Here is a 19,674-nt window from a genome sequence, read left to right on the forward strand (position 1 = left end):
AGAGGGAAGGGCGGAGGTGGGAATGGAGACTGAGGGGGAGGGGTGGAGAGGGACTAGAAGAAGGAGAAGAGCGGAGGTGGGAATGGAGGCAGAAGGGAGAGGGAGAAGAAGGGGAGGGGCGGAGGTGTAGACTGAGGGAGAGGGGGAGACCGAGGCAGAGGGAGAATGGGAGGAGTGGAAGTGAAGAGGGCGAGAGGCAGAAGGGGAGGGGCCACGGCCTAGGCCAAGGCCAGCGCCTAGGCCAAGGCCAGCACCTAGGCGGGGTGGAGGATGTGGAGGAGAACCAAAGGAGAAGCAGGGGCGGAATAGGGAGGAGACAGAGGCGAAGGGGGAGAGGAGGAGGAGGAGGAGGAGGAGGAGGAGGACTGGGGGCAAGGGGTGGAGAAGGAAGATTGGGGCTGAGGAGGAGGAAGAGAAGGAGGGGGGGAAGAAGAAGAGTGGGAAGTGTGGCCAGAAGAGTCCCATCATCCAGGCAGATCTGTTCTATCCCTGACCCTATGGCTCAGAGGAACGAGGACCTTGTCCCCCCAGCTGCCTCAGAGGAGCAGCCCAGAGCGAGGCCATTGCCAGAGGGTGACCTGAGTGAGAACCAGAAGTGGTTTCCAGTCCAGATCCCTTCACATAGAAGTGGCTCTTCTCTTCTGGCCTCAGGGGGGGCAGGCACTATTGAGAGTATCCAGCTGGAGAATTTTATGTGCTATGCCATGCTGGGGCCCATGAAATTTGGGTCCTGTGTCAGCTTTGTGGTGGGACAGAGGGGCAGGAGTGCCCTGCAGGCGGCTCTCATAGTTGGTCTGGGTGGAAAATCATTAGGATCATCTTTGGGACTGTTTGTAAAAGACGGAGAGGCTTCGGCCAACATCTCCATCACCATACGCAACACCGGGGGCTGCGCTTTCAAATCTGAATTGTACGGGGACTCGATAACGGTGCAGCAAAACATCAGTGTCAATGGAACTACAAGTTACAAACTAAAAGACCAAGCGAGAAACGTGGTTTCCTCTCAGGAAACAGAGCTCACGGCCATTCTTAATCATTTTAACATACAGGTAGACAGTCCAGCATCTATTTTACCTCAAGAAATTGGCAGGCAGTTATTGCAGACCAGACATGATAGCGACAGATATAAATTCTTTCTGCGACTGACCCAGCTTGAACAGATGAATAATGATTACTTAAGCATTTTGGACAAAAAAACCCAAACTCAGGATGAGATAGCACAAGGAGAAGAGCAGCTTCGAGAGCTAAAACTTCAGGGCCTAGAGATAGAACAGGCTTTCCAGAATATGGTTGGCTCAAGGAAGAGATTAGAGGATTTAAAATATGAGATGGTTTGGGCAATAGTGATTGAATCTGAAAAACAAATTGCAGATATGAAAAGTGATATAAATATTGAAGATCAACATATTATCCGATTAAATCGGAAATTGGAGGCTTGTCAAGTTAAATTTAATGAAACGGTCCAGAAGTTTAAAAACATTCACAAGAACTTGAAACACTTAAACAGAAAAGCTGCTGCTTTAGAGACCAAATACACTCTAGCAGAAGAAGATGTAAATAAAAAAGATAAGGCCTGCAAAGAAGCTGAAGTTTTATATAATTCTTCCCAAAATGAATTTAAAAAATTAGACAAGGCAAAACAAAATTGCAACCAAATCGAAGAACTGAAAAAGAGGATAGAAAAAAGAAAGTTGGAAAAACAGGAAAAAATTTTCATGTTAAGGGAAAAGATAAAGAACTTTAAAGATCAAGAAAAATTACTCGTCCAAGATATGGGATATCTTCGGCAAGTTATAGAAAAAGACAGTGTAGAACGTTCTCATCTTAGGGAAGAAATATCAGGTGTGCAGCAAAAACTAAATGATGAGCAACTACAGCTAAACCGATTAAAAGATTGTAAAACTGATCCACTAAAAATATTTGAACCACAAATTACAGCCCTTCTTGAAGCAGTAGGCAATGCCCACAGACATGGGTGCTTTATTTCCAAACCTGTAGGCCCACTAGGAGCTTACATTCATCTCCGGGATCCTGAATTTGCATTGGCTGTTGAATCCTGCTTAAAAGATCTTCTTCTTGCCTTTTGTTGTGACAACCATAAAGATGAGCAAGTACTTCAGGGGCTAATGAAAAATTTTTATCCACCAGGCTCTTCACGACCGCAGATTATTGTGTCAGCATTTAAGTCAGAAGTACATGATGTAACAGACAGAGCAGCCTTTCACCCAGAGTTTCCAACAGTTCTCACAGCTTTAGAAATAGACGATGCAGTGGTGGCCAATGCTTTGATTGACACCAGGGGCATAGAGTCAGTTCTGCTTATTAAAAGTAACACTCTAGCTCGTTCAGTGATGCAGACTCAGAGACCCCCCAAGAACTGTACTGAAATTTTCACTGCCAATGGTGACCAGGTGTTCGAGCAACACTATTATTCATGTGAAAAACCAAGACCTACTTACTTGATTGATATCGAAATAGAAATAAGTCATTTGGAAAAAGAAATTGAAAATAAAATGGCACAGTTGTCTGTATATCGGCAACATGCACGGATACTTAAAAATGCTATCAGAAAGAACCAAGAAACTATTAGTAATCGGTATCTACATTTAAAAGAAATAAAGGTCAGAGTGACAAAAATCATTATACAAATAAAAGATCTTGAGAATGAAGCAAATCAGACAGTGGATATCTCTGTTCTGGACAAAGAAGCACAAGAAATTAAAACACAGATGAAACAGGTTGAGGAAAAGATGAAAATTCAAAATGAGGAAATAAAGAATTTGAGAAAACAGAAAATAGATGCTGAACAGAGACGTAAGAACATTAAGTTGAACATTTATCAAGTTTCAGAATTAACAAAATCTATTAAGCAAGAACTAAACCAGGCAAACTTTGAAATGGATTCTAAAAAACGATATTTGCTACATTATCAAAATAGGCTTAAACGACACCTGCATACTCTCCAAATGAAAAAAAGAAGAGCTAACTATGAAAGAAAGAGACCTGGAAAAAAAGATTGTTCAAGCCAAATACATCTGCCCAGAGCGAAAAGAAGTTAATCAAACCACCTCCGTTCTTGATAAAGAAATTAGTCTATTAAAACAGAAGATAATATCAGAAAACAGCAGTCACAGAAGCAAAGAACACATAGTAAAGCAGTACCAAGAAGTAAGAGAAAGATATCAGGGTCTAGATATTCATTTGAAGAATCTAAAAATTTGTGTTAAATCATTGGATGCAACAACAGCACAAAAATATAAAGTATACCATCAATTTAGAAGAAGTTTTGCTTTACGATGCAAGTCATTCTTTGATGACTTGATGTCTCAGTGTTCTTATTCAGGGGAAATGAGCTTTGATCACAAAAATGAATCCCTTTCTATAAAAGTCCAACCTAAAGAAGAAAATAAAGCTGCTTTTAGTGACATGCAATTCCTATGTGCAAATTCTTTTTCAAACTTTTTTTTCATGCTCACTTTATGGTCTATCACTGAATCTCCCTTCAGATGCCTGGATACATTCGATATCTATATGGATCCAGTCAGTAGAAGAATTGCCATGGATGTAATCCTCAAGATGGCACATTCCCAGAAATATCAACAGTTCATCCTTCTCACTTCACAGAGTGAGAGCTCTCTTCCTTTAAGTCCACTAACTAGAATGCTCCAATTGCCAGATGTTGAAAGAGACCAGAGAACCCTGACTTTCCAAGCAGTCAGTCAAGAGGAGGAAGATTGAAGGGGATTTGTAATTTTTTGAAATAAATTTATTGATATTTTCTGTTCCTTACATGACTGTAGTATCCCATGTAACCCTCCTTGAAATCTCCTAGAGCCATCCCATATGAGAAGTAGTATTTTTTTTTAATTCAGTAGTATTTTATTTTTCCAATTACGTGTAAAGATAGCTTTTCAATATATATTTTTGTAACATTTCCAGAGTTCCAGATTTTCTTTTCTCCCTCACCTCCCCCCTTCTCAAGACAGCAAGCAATCTGATATAGGTTATACATTTACAATCATTTTAAACATTAGTATTTTTTTGTAGAAGAAAAAGCTAGTCTGATTGATACATGTATCCAAAAACAATAGACAATATTTAATACCTATGAACATTTCACTTCCATTAAGGGCTAATTTGGCATGTCTTGTATCTCTTCGAGTCCTACTCACTCTTTATAATTAAATTTTTTTTGCTGTGTTTTCTATGTACATCGTTGCAATTATTGTGTATATTGTTTTTTCTTACATTGCTTTGCTTGTATCACTGAATCAACATATAGATTTTTCTATCCTACATATTCATCATACATAATTTTTACAGCATAATAACATTCTATTACATTCATATACCACAATTTGTTTAAGCATTCACCAATTGATGGACATCTGTGTTTTTTTTTTTCCAGTTGTTGACTATCATTAAAAAAAAAAAAACAAAAAAAAGTATTTTTGTAGGTATTTGGGAGTAATATGGGGACATTTTTTTCTTATCAATGAGTTGCTTGGAAAATTAGCTCAATAATTGAGTCTCCACTTCAAAGGCTATAGAAATTTTGTTCAGTTTATTTGTATAATTCCAAATTGCTTTGCAAGATACTTGTGTACTTCATTGTGCATATCTTGGATACTAAACCTTTATCAGAGAAATTTGCTACAATTTTATTTTTCCATTTGACTACTTTGCTTCTTATCCTAAATGCATCAATGTCTGTGAAGAAGCTTTTCAGTTTTAAGTTCCTCTTTTGGCTGTAGACACAGTATTATGTTCCTTCAATTGCTTTACTATATTTACCTGGAAATCTTCATAATGTTTATGCAATCCCACTCTTCTGGGTGCCAGATGATCCAGCGGTTCTAATTCCCTCCCTCCAGGGTAAGTAGCCTTTTCAAATACCATATTCCTGGGCCTCATCCAGGAATCTCTCTTCACCTACAGGAGCATTCATCAATTGAATCCCCTCTCACCTCCAAAGTAAGGCCTTCTTTCAACCTTTCTTCTTGCCTCCTTACCCTTACTCTTTCTGAGATTACAGAGATCACCTTCCCCTCATTGCTAGCTCTTGATTTGATATCATTTTCTTTTTCCCAATCACTCCCCCTTTTTATGTACTTTGCCATATTGTAATGTAGTCCCGCAGAAGAATTGTTCATCTGTAGGCAAGTGTTGCCACATTCTGTCCATAATATCCCCATCCTCATCTTCCTTGTTACCTCTACCAAATTTTTACTTTACTTCTGTCGTCTTGTATACATTTAGAAGTTTTACTGATCTCTCTGTTGCTACTCTGTTATTGCCTCGTGCATTTATTCACTACTACATTTCTGTTGTTTGGGTTATTTGAGGGGTAAGTAATCTCTTCAGGTCTGGTTTTCTTTCTCAAAAATGTTTTAAATTCTTTATTATTCTTCCACCTTTTGTCTTGGATGGTTAAACTCAGATTGGCAGGATAGGGTAGCTTTCCTATATGTACCTGCATCCTGAGCTCCATTGCTCTATACAGCACATTATTTTATTTCCTCCTGTGTTTACTATTGGGTACAAAATAGTCTTATTATGTTTGAATGTCCTTTTCCTCGTATTTGAAGGCCTTTCCCCTGATGACTTACAGAACTTCTTATTTCTGGATTAAATGAAGTTTAACCCTTATATATCTTGGAGTTTTCAGCCCTGGATTGTTTTCTGGAAGCAATCTGAATTCTTTCAATTGGAACTTCATTTTTTATGTTTCAAAGTTCTTCCTTCAAAGTATTTCCTTCACTATGGTATTAAAGGTTTTTGTCCTGTTGGGTTTTTCTGGGAGACCTATGATCCTTATGCTGTCTCTATACATCCTATCAAGATCCATATTTTATTTGTATTATGAGCATATTTGAACTCAGGTCCTCCTGACTTCAGAGCCAGGAGGCCTTAGCCTCTATCCACTATGCCATCCACCTGCCACAGAGCATATTTTTTTAAATGTTGTTTTTGATTCTTCTTCTTAAGTTGTCCACTTCTATGGATATACATTCCTGATTTAATTTTTTTGATGAGGTTTGTTATATATGTACACTAATGTACATTAAAATTTTTCTATTCTATTCATTATTTTTGCTGAACAGGACATAGATTCTCTTTTCATAATTCTTTCTCTTTTGCACTATTCAGGAATAGAATGTTGTTCCACATTCTCAAATTCCACAGAGTTCTCTGTTATATCAAGTGATGGATCATTTTCCTTTTTTTTCTTAAGTATTTGTTTCATGAACTGATACCTTAACCTGTAACAGATTGAAAAGTCATATTTTCTTCTGTTGTTACTGTTTTTTTTTTTTTCTTTTGATTTATCTGTTTATTTTCAAATCCTTTGTTCTCTTCCTCTGGAAATTATGATACTCTCAGTATTTTTTGTCCATTATTTTTATTATAACTCACTTCCTGACTTTCTACCCTCTGCTGTTTCTTTAGGGGCTGGATCTCAAAGGGTCTTAGCCTGCTCCCATGCTGGGCAATTCATGATTCACTAAATTATGTCTCTGCCCCCAAGTGACTCTTTGGGTCATCAGACCAGATGCTTGCTGTGCTCTTCCCTCATACTTTGTGGAGTGTTGAAAAGCCCCCACATGCAATTTCTTGTCTTGATGACCTGTTCCACTCCCTGTTTTTCAGGTTTTGGCCTGACACAGGCAGTTTAAAACCTACTTTGCTCAGCATCAGCAGTACAGAACTTTACAGAACAAGTGCTTCCAGGTTACTTTCATGGACAAGCTTTTGTTCCTGAAACACTCTGACCAAACTGGCTATGAAGGCCTGAATAAACTTTCACAACCTGTAGCCAGGCACTCTTTGGCATCACAAAGAAGAAGGGGAGGGTTTTAATATGAATCTATGTTATGTCCTTGCTACTGCTTGTACAGCCTCACTGCCAGTAGCATGGGATGTACAGGAAGAAGTCTTGATTTATAATTTAATATGATTGTGCATTCATAATGGGATTTTTTTGATGTGTGTATATGTATATGTTTATATGTGCATATATATACACACAAGTACTTTTCTCAAATTATCTGGTCATGAAAATATTTTACTGCAAAGAAATAACATTTAACAAATTAAAAGTATTTCAGTTATTAAAAATACTTTGTTTCCCCAAGTGGTAGAAGTGATAAAATATATAAGCCTTAAAGGTGAAGAGAACCAGAAAGTTCCTTTATTGTATTGTTTTGAAAAAGTATAGTGTTCATCATAGTTTTTAAACCATCTTTATAAACTCAATTCTTTCAGGAAAATTTATATGACCAGGCTTGCTCATGTCCAGATTACTTCGCATATAGGCTTCCATAAGGGAGAGGCTAAGGCCCAGCTTCTGGGGGAAGACTTTCTGTGTTCCCTTATACATATATGGAAGTAGCCTCTTTTCACTGGCCATGTTGCCAGAACATAATCAGTGTTTAAAACTTAGATAAGGACAATCTTATTTTTTTTCCTCTATGTCCAGAAATAGATGAAGGTCCTGTTTACCTTCAGTATGGATGCCATGAGTAGAGGCAAGTACTGCATTCCCTCTTCTCCTTTGTTACCCTTGACAAATGGAATTGGTTTTTTTGTTGTTTTTTTCTTTCTTTTTTTTTTTTAAAGTTCTAGGTGCAAGTGATGGAATCCCCATATCTGCAGTTGAGCCATGCTGACTTTGGAAGCCTAATTTCAGGCTGGATATTGCACTGGGGAACATGGGGCAGGGTGGGGAAAATATAATTTGCTCTTGGGCAACAGCAGCTTTTTGGAGGACTATAATTATACGTTTGTGTTTTTTTCCTTTCTGGTATGTGTAACTTCACAAATCAGTTCCATTGATTTAATTTTGCAAACTTTTCATTTGTTGACTATTTAAATGGTGATATTTTATTAGTGAATCCTGTTAAATATTGATACTGAGTTTTATGTGAAAAATCTAGAATCTCTAGAATATTACTGCCTGGTAAAAATATTCATGTTATTTTTGCATTTAAATAGACCTAGGCTGCCTTTTTGTGAGAGAAAAAAAATGCTCTACATCTTCTTGGTAAGAATTCCTGTACCTAAAATCCACAAGTAGCTCACATTCTGTGCTGCTTCTCTAAATTGAGCCTCCTTGTATTTTTGTCTTGTTGGGTATGTTTATAAATTCACATAAATTATTCTGGCAGTGGCAAAAATAAATAGAGGTAATTTTGAGTGCTCATTGGAATAAGGACCTGGAGGACATCTGGAAATTTTGATATGTCCTATGTAAAAAGCAACTATTTTTTCCTGTCCTAGATTCTAGTTTGATGACTTTTTGTATTGAAGAAATTGTAGAGGTTTTTTTTATCCACAACAGTTTTCTTATTTTATGATTACTTACCCCCAGAATCCAAATCCCTGTGAGTTGAGGTCCATGTACTTTGGAAAGGTCACTGTGGACCAGAGATGGAAACCAATTTTTTTACTTTTCACTTTTTTTGGTGGTTTGTGAAAAGTTCTAAAACTAAGGTTAAGGCTAAGTTATCAGAAATAGTCACTTTGTCAAATGATTTTTATTTTGTTAAATCAGAAAAACTTTGTGTTTGGAGATAATGATGATTTTTATCTGTACATGTGGAATTGTATATTATAATGTCATATTGGCTATTTTGAGACACTTTCTTGTATGGTTCTAGAGAAGCAAGCAGAAAGACATTGTCCATGGTTCCTCAGAAAACTATCAAATTGGGGACAAAAACTGGGTTCATAATGTACCCCTGCCTATTTATCAAAGACAGGAAATACTCCAAAAGGGGGGAATAAAATGGATATTATAACTGTGCTCTCTGCACACTTAGATCACTTAGCATGGAAGCTCCCACATGGGAGAGGGTAAGGACCAGGTTCTGAGAGAAGGCATTGTGTCCCCTACCATATAGGTAGGGATAGCCTCTTTCCATTGGCTACTTAGCCAGAGCAGGCTTTATCTTAATACCTACTAGACTAGAATTTTCTTGCTTTTTTTTTTTTTTTCACTTCCAGAAATAAGTGGGCCTTTTCATCTGCAGTATGAGTTCCATGAGTTGACCTTTCCTCTTCTTAATTATTAAAAAATATGAGAACATAAGACTTGCCACCATAAATTATTGGAATGGAGCTAGCTGAAAGCAGTATGCTCTATAAGATGTTTCTTTGGAAAAATTGAGATTTTGAATGATACCATTAATAATTGTGATTGGAAATACAAACTTAATTTGATTGAACTTGTCCTAAAAGTCTTTTAAAATATAGATCAATTTAAAATGATATGTGTTCTTATGTTTTGATTTGAATAACAGTTTAAGAAATGTAATTACTCTGTTCTGTTTTTTTTAATGTAATTAGTATAGAATGCCAAGTTTTATGCTATGTTTTTAAAATTCATATTGCTTATGTTATCTTTAGGCTTTCAATTTTTCTTGTATTGTGATTTTGGGGAAATTGCTGTATATGAAATGCTGTTAATTTGAAAAATAATACCCAGAGAATGATACAGTTGTATCAGTGGAAAATTAACTTATCTTTTGATAGAATCTTGTTATTATGGTTTAAAAAAAAAAACTATAAACTGTTTAATTGCATGTATTTTGCTTTAAAATGAATATTAAATACTTAGAATTTGGGAAAGTACTATATCTGTGAAGTTCTTTGGTGACTTTCAAGATTGTCAGTGTGCTGAGTATTCAGCTTTAATGAGGTTTTAAAATCTTATTAACTCTGAGAAAAGTTTCTAAAATGATGAAGTGGGTTTATTGGAAAACTAGGACTTCTGACACCTAAAGTAAAAGGGCTTACAAAGTTTGTTTTATTTAATAGATTGGTCATTGCTTATGAAAATTTTGCAAGTGTACTTGGGGTGTATGGTATGTATATATGTGTGCATTGAAACTGCATCTTTGAGCCAACTTATTTACTGTTCTCAGATTTATTTTTGCCTTAGAGGTTAATATGTAATACTTTCAATTAGGAATATCTGTCAGCTTCAAACCTTAGAGTAAGCAGTGTTTCTGGATTTTGAGTGGACTATATATTCTCCATTGTGTGTATAACTACAGAATGTTATTAGTCTCTTGATTTCAAATGATTGATTTCTGCTCCAGCATGGATTTAAACTAGAAAGGATGACTAAGATAAAGCTTGCATGGGCATATTGTTAGTTGTTATTGCAACAACATGGAAAAAAATCCCTTGGGACTATAATTAAATATTGTTTTGAGTTTTTGGTTCTAGGTAAGTGTCTGAATTGTCATTAAGCCAATAATTCACCACTTAAAGGAATGCCAGCTGCTGCTCAAAGGGCCTGCCATCTGACAACTGTTAGAAGTGGATGTATGCACCTGGGAAGGTTGAGAGGACGACCGTGCTAATGTGATGGTAGGATCCTCTTGACTCATTTCCTTATTGTGCTGCTTCCTTTCTGATCAGGAAATTTTCTTCACTGGTTAATCCTGATACCTTGTGGAATATATTCACCAGCTGTGATACCCTGCAAGTAATGCAGAACTATGTGATTGGTTATTCCAAAGTAAACGTTAACTCTGATTCTTACCTGGAATCAAACAGGTAAGGAAGCTTTGTCCTTTTCTTATGTTAGATCAGTCTGTGCCCTGAAAGGGACAGTCTTGATATTGACATAATGTTATGTCCCTTCTTTTTCCTTGTTGTTGTTATAAAGCTTTGGGCAGATGAACTGTATGATAGATCATCTTATAATACCAAACATCTCTGAAGTACTATAATGGGATGCAAGCATGAAAGATCTTACTGTTTTTAATTTTACTATTTTGAATCTATGCCCTCTTAATATGTTTGGTTCTTAAAGTATGTCATTCTTCCTGGATGATGTGAGAAGAAGCATGGAATTTTGAATTTGTCTTAATTTTTAAAAAACTTTTTGTGATACTCTTGGCCACATGTATTCTTTCAATCTCTGGAAAATCTCTCTGTATTATGTTGTGCACCTTTTTTTGTTGCAAGTCTGTGTCTCCTGTCTTACAGTTCCTAATTATTCAATTTGATCCTTCTGAGTGTGAGATGTTGTGAAGAGATCCCTACTGTCAAGCTCTACATAAGATGAACCATGAAGAAGATGCCTCCATTGACTCAGATTATTTTGATGAACTTCCTTTTAAATGTTAACCTAGCAGTCTGCTTCTGGAATTGGACTTCGCTTTGGGAATGGTGAACTTTAAACGTCAAAGGGGGAAACTGTGGAAAAAATTTCTTGAACTGTTTGAACTTAGACCTACATGACTGAGAAACCAGATTTGGTTCATGTTAACCTGGACCTGGGTTATGCTGGCTGGAAACCATTCAGATTTAAAGACTGATGTATGGACTTTTCTCCTACTATACAACTCATGCAGCATAAATGTCCTACCCAGAAACTGGCTTCATGTTGGTCAGCTATTATTTTCCAGTTCCTTTGTTTGAATCTTATGTAATATGTAACTTACACAGACTTGAGGGGAGAGGATGAATGGTTTACCCCTTTTTTTGGCTCTCTTTTGTCAGATAATAAACTTCTTAAATTGTTTCAGTTCTAGGTTTGTTTTCTGCTGTGATAATTAATCAACATGGGTTAGTAGTAGAGAGATTTGGGGATAGAAGAGCAGGCACTTTCTGGGCACCTCAAATCAAACCAAGGCATACCCCTTCTTTCTCTGTGAAAGTTCAACCCTATGGAAGGCTTCATTGTTTCCTATGTCAGGATGCCTCCAATGGATTTGGAGCAAAGCATTTGCACTTTCAGAAAATGGATAGTCCAAATGCACTCTTTGCTCCCAATTAGCCTCAAGAATAACTGTACCTAGGGAGAGAACCTTTGAGAGTTTTGTGTTGCAGGTAGAGTCTGTAGGTCCTTGTGTTTTTTTATCTTGTGGGAAATAGGCAGGTTATACTGAGCTATCCCTATGTGCTATATTTGCTCTTGCTTCAATTATTGCCCTGTATTTCTGAGCTAGCTTAACTGGACTGGAGAGCAGCCTAAGAGCTTCAGAGCTCTTTATATTTATCAGGAATCTGAGGAGGGACACTGAAAGATATCTCAATCCATAGCTAGATTGAATAGACTAAAATCCTATTATTTATCCATCTCCAAGAGTAACTGAAAGAAAGTATCTAAAGTAGAAAAGGGAACTAGAAACTGAAAAGCTTCTACACAATGTCTACAATAAGGAGTAGAAAAGGGGAAAAACAACTGTATCTTAACTTTCTCAGATAAGAATTTGGTATACAAGATATGTCAATAACACACATAATATTTTAATGCATATATATATATATAATAGTTATTCTAATGGTCAGCAAATATGAACAGTTCTTAAGAGAACTGTAAAATACTCATGCCCTTATGAAAAATGTGTTCCAAATCACTAATGACAAGAAAAGTGCACATCAAAACAATCCCAAAATTTCATCTCATGATACAGATTGGAAAAAATTATCCAAAAAAAAAAAAAAAAAAGGCAACAAGCAAAGTTAAAAAAGGGTTGTGGAAAGATGGGCATACATACATTTTTGAAAGTAATTTGAAATCTTGCAAATAAAGAGACTAAAATGCCAGTACCTACTTTGTCAGAGACTCCATTACTGGACTTAAACCCTAAGGAAGTCAGTGATAAGAAAAAAGTCCCCATATATTCCAAAATATTCATAATAGCACTTTTGAGAGCTAAAAATAAAAAACAAAATAGATGCCCATCAATTATGGAATAGCTAAACAAATTGAGATACATAAATGAAATAGATTATTATTATAAGATAAATTGTAAGATAATGAAATATTGTTGTTTGTAAAAAATGAACAATAGAACCATGGGGGGAAAAAACTAAACTGATGTAGAGTGAAATGGAGCCAAGAAAACAATATACACAAGAAATAAATGGAAAAGGAAAGAACAATGACATAAAAAAAATGAATGAAACAAAATTGTTGGGAGCTGCAATCTCTAAGCTGATTGGCAAAGCCCAGCACTGAGGTCAGATGTGCACAGCATTCATGCAGGAACAACATTTCCTTCTCTGATTCTCATTAATAGACGACTATTTCCTGTATTATTTATAATTGGCTTGATTACAGCACTAACCATCTAAAAAAATCTGGTGACAAGGGGAATTTGGGGAAGTTAACTAGAATGATCCCACATGCATATTCTGTCCTAATAAAACTAATCTCTCACTGAGAAAAATGATAAATGAGAGAACACCATGGAAAGCATTGTCACTATGGGAAAGAATCCAAAGGTCTAGGAAATAATGGTGTTTACCAACTTAGACTCAGAAAAGATCAGTATGTCTAGGAACCAAAAGACGGTTAATTGACAAAGAAGATGTAAGTAAACTAACAAAATTCACTGACATTTAACCTTGTATAACATTTAGTTTTTCATTATTAGCTTTGCATAATGTAATCAATAATTAACACAACCATAAAAAACTTACTCAAATATTAAATGTCAAATGTAGTAATATATAAAGGTCAATAAGTCAGACACATGTCTGAAGACTATGTTGACCTAAAGAAAAGTATATCATCATGATATGGTATAAAAATAAAGGAGCCTTAGAGAAGTGGGAGCATCACTTCCATCAGTTCCTTGCTCAAGGTACTCTACGACTCCTGTTTTCCTTTGACGCTGACCCTTTTCCTCCTGCTCAGTCCCCTGGACTCCCTGCAGAGGCTGGACCCCTATATTTTTTTTCTTAATAACAAAAATGGGTGTATTATAAGGACTAGAGGAGGGTTCAATATGTCCCAATTGTAGTTGTTCCTTAATTAATAATTCAGCTGCCTGTAACTTTCCTGAGGGGAGAGGCCATTGTTCTATCCATAGAGGCTCATGTGGTTTCCATGATATAGGATCTGCAGTCTCTCAACAATGGCCCCTATTAAAAAAGGATAAATAGGGGAAGGTTTGGCATCTGAATGATTATCTGATTCTGAATTTGTCCTTTTCTTATGTTAGATCAGTCTGTACCCTGAAAGGGACAGTCTTGATATTGACATAATGGTGTCCCTTCTTTTTCCTTGTTGTTGTTATAAAGCTTTGGGCAGATGAACTATATGATAGATCATCTTATAATACCAAACATCTCTGAAGTACTATAATGGGATGCAAGCATGAAAGATCTTACTGTTTTTAATTTTACTATTTTGAATCTATGCTCTCTTAATATGTTTGGTTCTTAAAGTATGTCATTCTTCCTGGATGATGTGAGAAGAAGCATGGAATTGTGAATTGCCCAAACAGGGACTTGAGTAGGTAAGTTTCTTTTCTTTCTTTTTTTTGGAATAGGGAGGACTCTGCCCAGGGACCTGCAGACCCCTTGATGAGAAAGATGGAGTAAGAGAGGCAGTCATCAAGATTTTAAGATGGGAGGAACAGAGAGTGCACGAAAAGAACTTTTTGCAGAAATACCATCACATTTACTTAGGAAAAGAGGGTAAAAATCTCTAAGAACAGAGTTACTAGATGGATGTCATTTATATATGACTGCTGTCCATGGTTCCCTGAGACAGGGACTGTTGAGTTAGCAGATGGGGAGAAAGTAGGAAAAGAGCTGCAGGCATTCTATAAAGAAAATGGCCCTGAGAAGGTCCCTATTGATATTTTCACTCTTTGTGCCGCTATCAAGGATACTATTGATCCTGATCACAAGTTGTTAAAATTTCTAACGAATTCCCCACAGTTTCTATAGCTACTGAGGAGACTCCATTATTATTCAAATCTAGAAAAAAATCCAGCACAATCCTGAGCTCTCCTCCTGCATTGTGTTCCAAATTGTCCCTCAGAGGACCTGAAGAGGAACCCCCTCCTGATCATTTAAGCCCTGAGGATGAAAGGGACCTGTATGTGCACGAATGTTTGTGGCAGCCCTTTTTGTAGTGGCTAAAAACTGGAAACTGAATGGATGTCCATCAGTTGGAGAATGGCTGAATAAATTGTGGGTATATGAAAATTATGGAATATTACTGTTCTGTAAGAAATGACCAACAGGATGATTTCAGAAAGGCCTGGAGAGACTTACACGAACTGATGCTGAGTGAAATGAGCAGGACCAGGAGATCATTATATACTTCAACAACAATACTAGATGATGACCAGTCCTGATGGATCAGGCCATCCTCAGCAACGAGATCAACCAAATCATTTCTAATGGAGCAGTAATGAACTGAACTAGCTATACCCAGAAAAAGAACTCTGGGAGATGACTAAAAACCATTACATTGAATTCCCAATCCCTATATTTATGCCCACCTGCATCTTTGATTTCCTTCACAAGCTAATTGTACAATAATTCAGAGTCTGATTCTTTTTGTACAGCAAAATAATGTTTTGGTCATGTATACTTATTGTGTATCTAAGTTATATTTTAATATATTTAACATCTACTGGTCATCCTGCCATTTAGGGGAGGGGGTGGGGGGGGTAAGAGGTGAAAAATTGGAACAAGAGGTTTGGCAATTGTTAATGCTGTAAAGTTACCCATGTATATATCCTGTAAATTAAAGGCTATTAAATAAAAAAAAAAAAAATAAGCCCTGAGGATGAAGCTGACCTAGAGGAGGAGGCAGCTCATTATAACCATTGGGACTCCCCTGCCTCCAAAGAAAATTTCGTTAAAAAGAGCCCCTCCAAAAACTTCCAAAAAGAAGACACAAATTACTCTTCCTCCTTTAGAAAATGTAGGATTTAAAGGGGCAGTCAGACAAGCTAGGGACTCCAATGACTTTGAATGGGTTTGTTTTCCTGTCATTTTTGAGGAAGGAGAGTGGGATGATGATGTCCCACCCAAATGGGAGCCACTTCCCTATAAGCTTCTCAAGAAAATTAAAAAAGCCTGTACTTCCTATGGAGCATCCTCCTCATATACCTTGACATTAGTCGAAACCTTGGGAGGGAAATGGATGACCCCCCTATGATTGGCATCAGACAGCTAAGGTATGTTTGGAGGGAGGACATTTATGCTGGAAGGCAGAATATGGGGAATTGGTCAGAAACCATGTAGCCAGTCCATTGTCCAAAAAATTAGGAATTACTAAGGATATGTATCTGGAGGAAGGCCTTTGGGGGACAGCAACAGAGCAGATGCTACTACCTAAGGATGTCCTCCATAACATTAGCTCCCTGGCATTAGAGGCATGGAGAAAAATTACCTCTAAAAAAGAGCTAACGACAGTGTTGTCAGAAGTTAAACAAAAATCAGATGAGAGGTATGGGGAAGGGACATTTTATCTGAAATGAAAGTAGTACTCTCTACCATAAATTCAGAATCAGATAATCATTCAGATGCCGAACCTTCCCCTATTTATCCTTTTTAATAGGGGCCATTGTTGAGAGACTGCAGATCCTATATCATGGAAACCACATAAGCCTCTATGGATAGAACAATGGCCTCTCCCCTCAGGAAAGTTACAGGCAGCTGAATTATTAATTAAGGAACAACTACAATTGGGACACATTGAACCCTCCTCTAGTCCTTATAATACACCCATTTTTGTTATTAAGAAAAAAAGTGGAAAATGGAGACTTCTCCAAGATTTGAGAGCAGTTAATAAAATTATGGAGCCTATGGGAACTTTGCAACCAGGCTTGCCATCACCAGTTGCTATACCAAAAAAATTATCAATTATAGTCATAGATTTACAAGATTGCTTCTATACTGTCCCTTTAACTAAACAAACAGGAACTACTTTACCCTTAGCCTATCAGCAACTAATTTTTAAAGACCTTATAGAAGATTTCAATGGAAAGTTTTACCACAGGGCATGAAAAACAGCCCTACATTGTGCCAAAAATTTGTAGATATTGCATTAAAGGATATTAGAACTATGTATAAAGACTTATATATGATACATTACATGGATGATATACTTATGGCACACCCGGATAGAATGCAGCTTAATAATATCCTGCAAGATGTCACTATAGCTTTAAATAAATATGGCCTCATCATAGCTCCTGATAAAATCCAGATAAGCCCACCATTTTCCTTCCTAGGGAGAATTTTATCAAAAGATAACATAATCTCCTTTCAGTCATTTTCATTGAGGACTGACAATTTGAAAACACTTAACGATTTCCAAAAATTCTTAGGAGATACTAATTGGATCAGACTTTACTTAAAATTATCCACCTCTGATCTAAAACCTCTTTTTGACCTGCTTAAGGGTGACTCAAAATCCAAATCTCAAAGAACCTTAACATCAGAAGCTAAACAGTATCATTAATAGAAAAATCAATTGCTAATCGATTTCTACAATGAATAGATTATACAGTTCCTTTTTCTCTTATTCTGCTCCCTACTACCTACATGCCCATGGCAAGACGAGCCCCTAGAATGGCTTCACTTACCCTCCACACACAGGAAAGTTGTCTCTTCATACCCTGATCTAGTTTCCACTCTGATCAGTAAAGGCAAATGCAGATGCAGGGAACTTTTGGGGAAAGACCCAGATACTATTATTGTTCTTTTCACTTCACAGCAAGTTGATTCATTGTTCTTTTGTAATACTAACTGGCAGATTTTTCTCTCAGGCTTCTCAGGAGAATTAATTTTTCATTTAACCTCGCACCCACTACTCCAATTTTTAAAAACACAAGATCTTATTTTCTCCAGACATTTCTCTTACTCACCTCTACTACCTCTGGCTATCTCGATTTTTACTGATGGCTCTTCTTCAGGTACAGCCTCCATAGTCACAGAAAATGATCAGTTTATCCTAGCTACTCCACATAACTCCTCTCAAAAAGCTGAGATTTGTGCAGTTATAGAAGCATTTAACAAATTTGCAAATGCTTCTTTCAAATTGTAAACTGATTCCCTGTATATAGTTAAATTGTTTCCAAACATTGAAACAGCTTCACTTCCAGAAGCTATGACCACTATCTTCTCCCTACTTACAGCTTTACAAAAAGCTATTAAGAAAAGAACCACACCCTACTTCATAGGACACATCTGTTCATACACACACCTTCCTGGTCCTATACATAGAGGCAACCTTATTGCAGACAGTTTAACTAAGCCTTTGATTTTAACCAATACTGAGGCTGCTATCTCTAGTCATGTTTTCCACCATCAATCAGCAGCCACATTAAGGAAATAATTCAGGTTAACTAGAGAAACAGCCTGAGCCATTGTTTAAAAATGTTCCACATGTCCTACGTCTTTCCCCAGACTCCCATTTGGAGTAAATCCCAGAGGCCTAAGAGCCAATGATCTCTGGCAAATGAATGTTACACGTCTTGTCCTTTGGAAAGCTTTCTTATTTATGTGTTACTGTGGACACATTCTCCCACTATATTGTCGCCTCCCCAACGACAGGTGAAGCCTTTAAAGATGTGTCGCAACATTTATTTCTTTGCTTTTCTATTATGGGAATGCCAAAAGGTGTCAAAACAGATAATGGACCTGCATATACTTCTAAAGTTTTTTTTTCTGATTTTTGCTCTAAATTCCATATATCACATAATACTGGAATTCCCTATAACCCTCAAGAACAAGCCATAGTAGAAAGAACTAATCAAATCCTTAAGGCTCAAATAAGTAAGTTACAAGATAATGATTACAAATGTTCTTCTTCCCACCAAATTATCTCTCGTGGGCTTTTTGTTTTAAATCATTTATCTGTTAATAACTGAATTTTCCCCAGCCTATAAGCACTGGAATGATTTCAGTGCTCTCCCCAAATCAATGGTAAAATGGAAAGATTTACTCTCTGGTACATGGAGAGGGCCAGATGTTTTGCTAACTTCAGGCAGAGGATATTCTTGTGTCTTTCCACAGGATAGCTGGATTCCTGATCTTCTTATTAGACACCCTGAGCAAAAGGCCCTTTCCCCACCCCCCACTCTTCCCACTAATTCTGTATCTCTGCCTGAAACAGAATCAACAATCAGAAACCTTTCACTTGAAGACTCATTTCCTCCCTCTCACCTATGCAGAAGCTTATCTACAGCTACAAGAGAAGCTGCACCACCAACTTGGGGACAAATAAAAAGACTCTCTGAAGCAGCTGAAACGGTGGTCATTTCACAAGAGCAACCTTTAAATTCTCTTTCGCTTTTTATTGCTATGATTGCTATTGTGACTCATCAAGTAACCCCTGTTACTGCTAATGTATATTGGACTTATGTCCCAAAGCCTCCTATGTTTCATGTGACCCCAACATGGTCATTGCTTGTATCTGTCTTCACTAATTACACCCCACTGACTGGTGGCTCTTCCGATTCATTTATTACTGTTAAAAATTCTGTGATGTATAACTTCACTGGCCTTTCTCATGCCCCCCCCCCCCATTTGTCTCTGCTTAAAAAAAAATTATGTGTAACTTCATTCATTCCTTTTGATAGCAGACATTTTATTACTGATTCCCCCACTTCTAAAAAATTCCCTAATTCCTATCCAAGAGTACTTTGGATAATGATAGCAAAAATGGCTGTTTCCTCTTTTATTATTTTTGATGTTTCTTCTTTAAAAATGCCACCTTCCATCACAAATTGTAAGGATCTCACTTTAACAGATGATGAGTAGAGTCTCATCTACCCCCAAACAGGATTTTCTCATTGGCAATCTTGAGGTTTTCCTTTATAAAATATATCTGACCCCCTATTATATACTAATTTTACCATTTCTGATTTCGCCATTTCTAGCCCATTCTTTAATTAT

At 36.9% G+C, this 19,674-nt stretch overlaps 1 pseudogene; it reads left to right on the top strand.

Annotated features, from left to right (window-relative positions):
- The first annotated feature begins 362 nt into the window (after positions 1-362).
- On the top strand, positions 363-3,929 carry LOC111721648 (annotated as a pseudogene).
- Positions 3,930-19,674: the final 15,745 nt, after the last annotated feature.

Source organism: Sarcophilus harrisii, chromosome X (genome assembly GCF_902635505.1).
Source record: "Sarcophilus harrisii chromosome X, mSarHar1.11, whole genome shotgun sequence".
In the NCBI taxonomy this organism is placed as follows: Eukaryota; Metazoa; Chordata; class Mammalia; order Dasyuromorphia; family Dasyuridae; genus Sarcophilus; species Sarcophilus harrisii.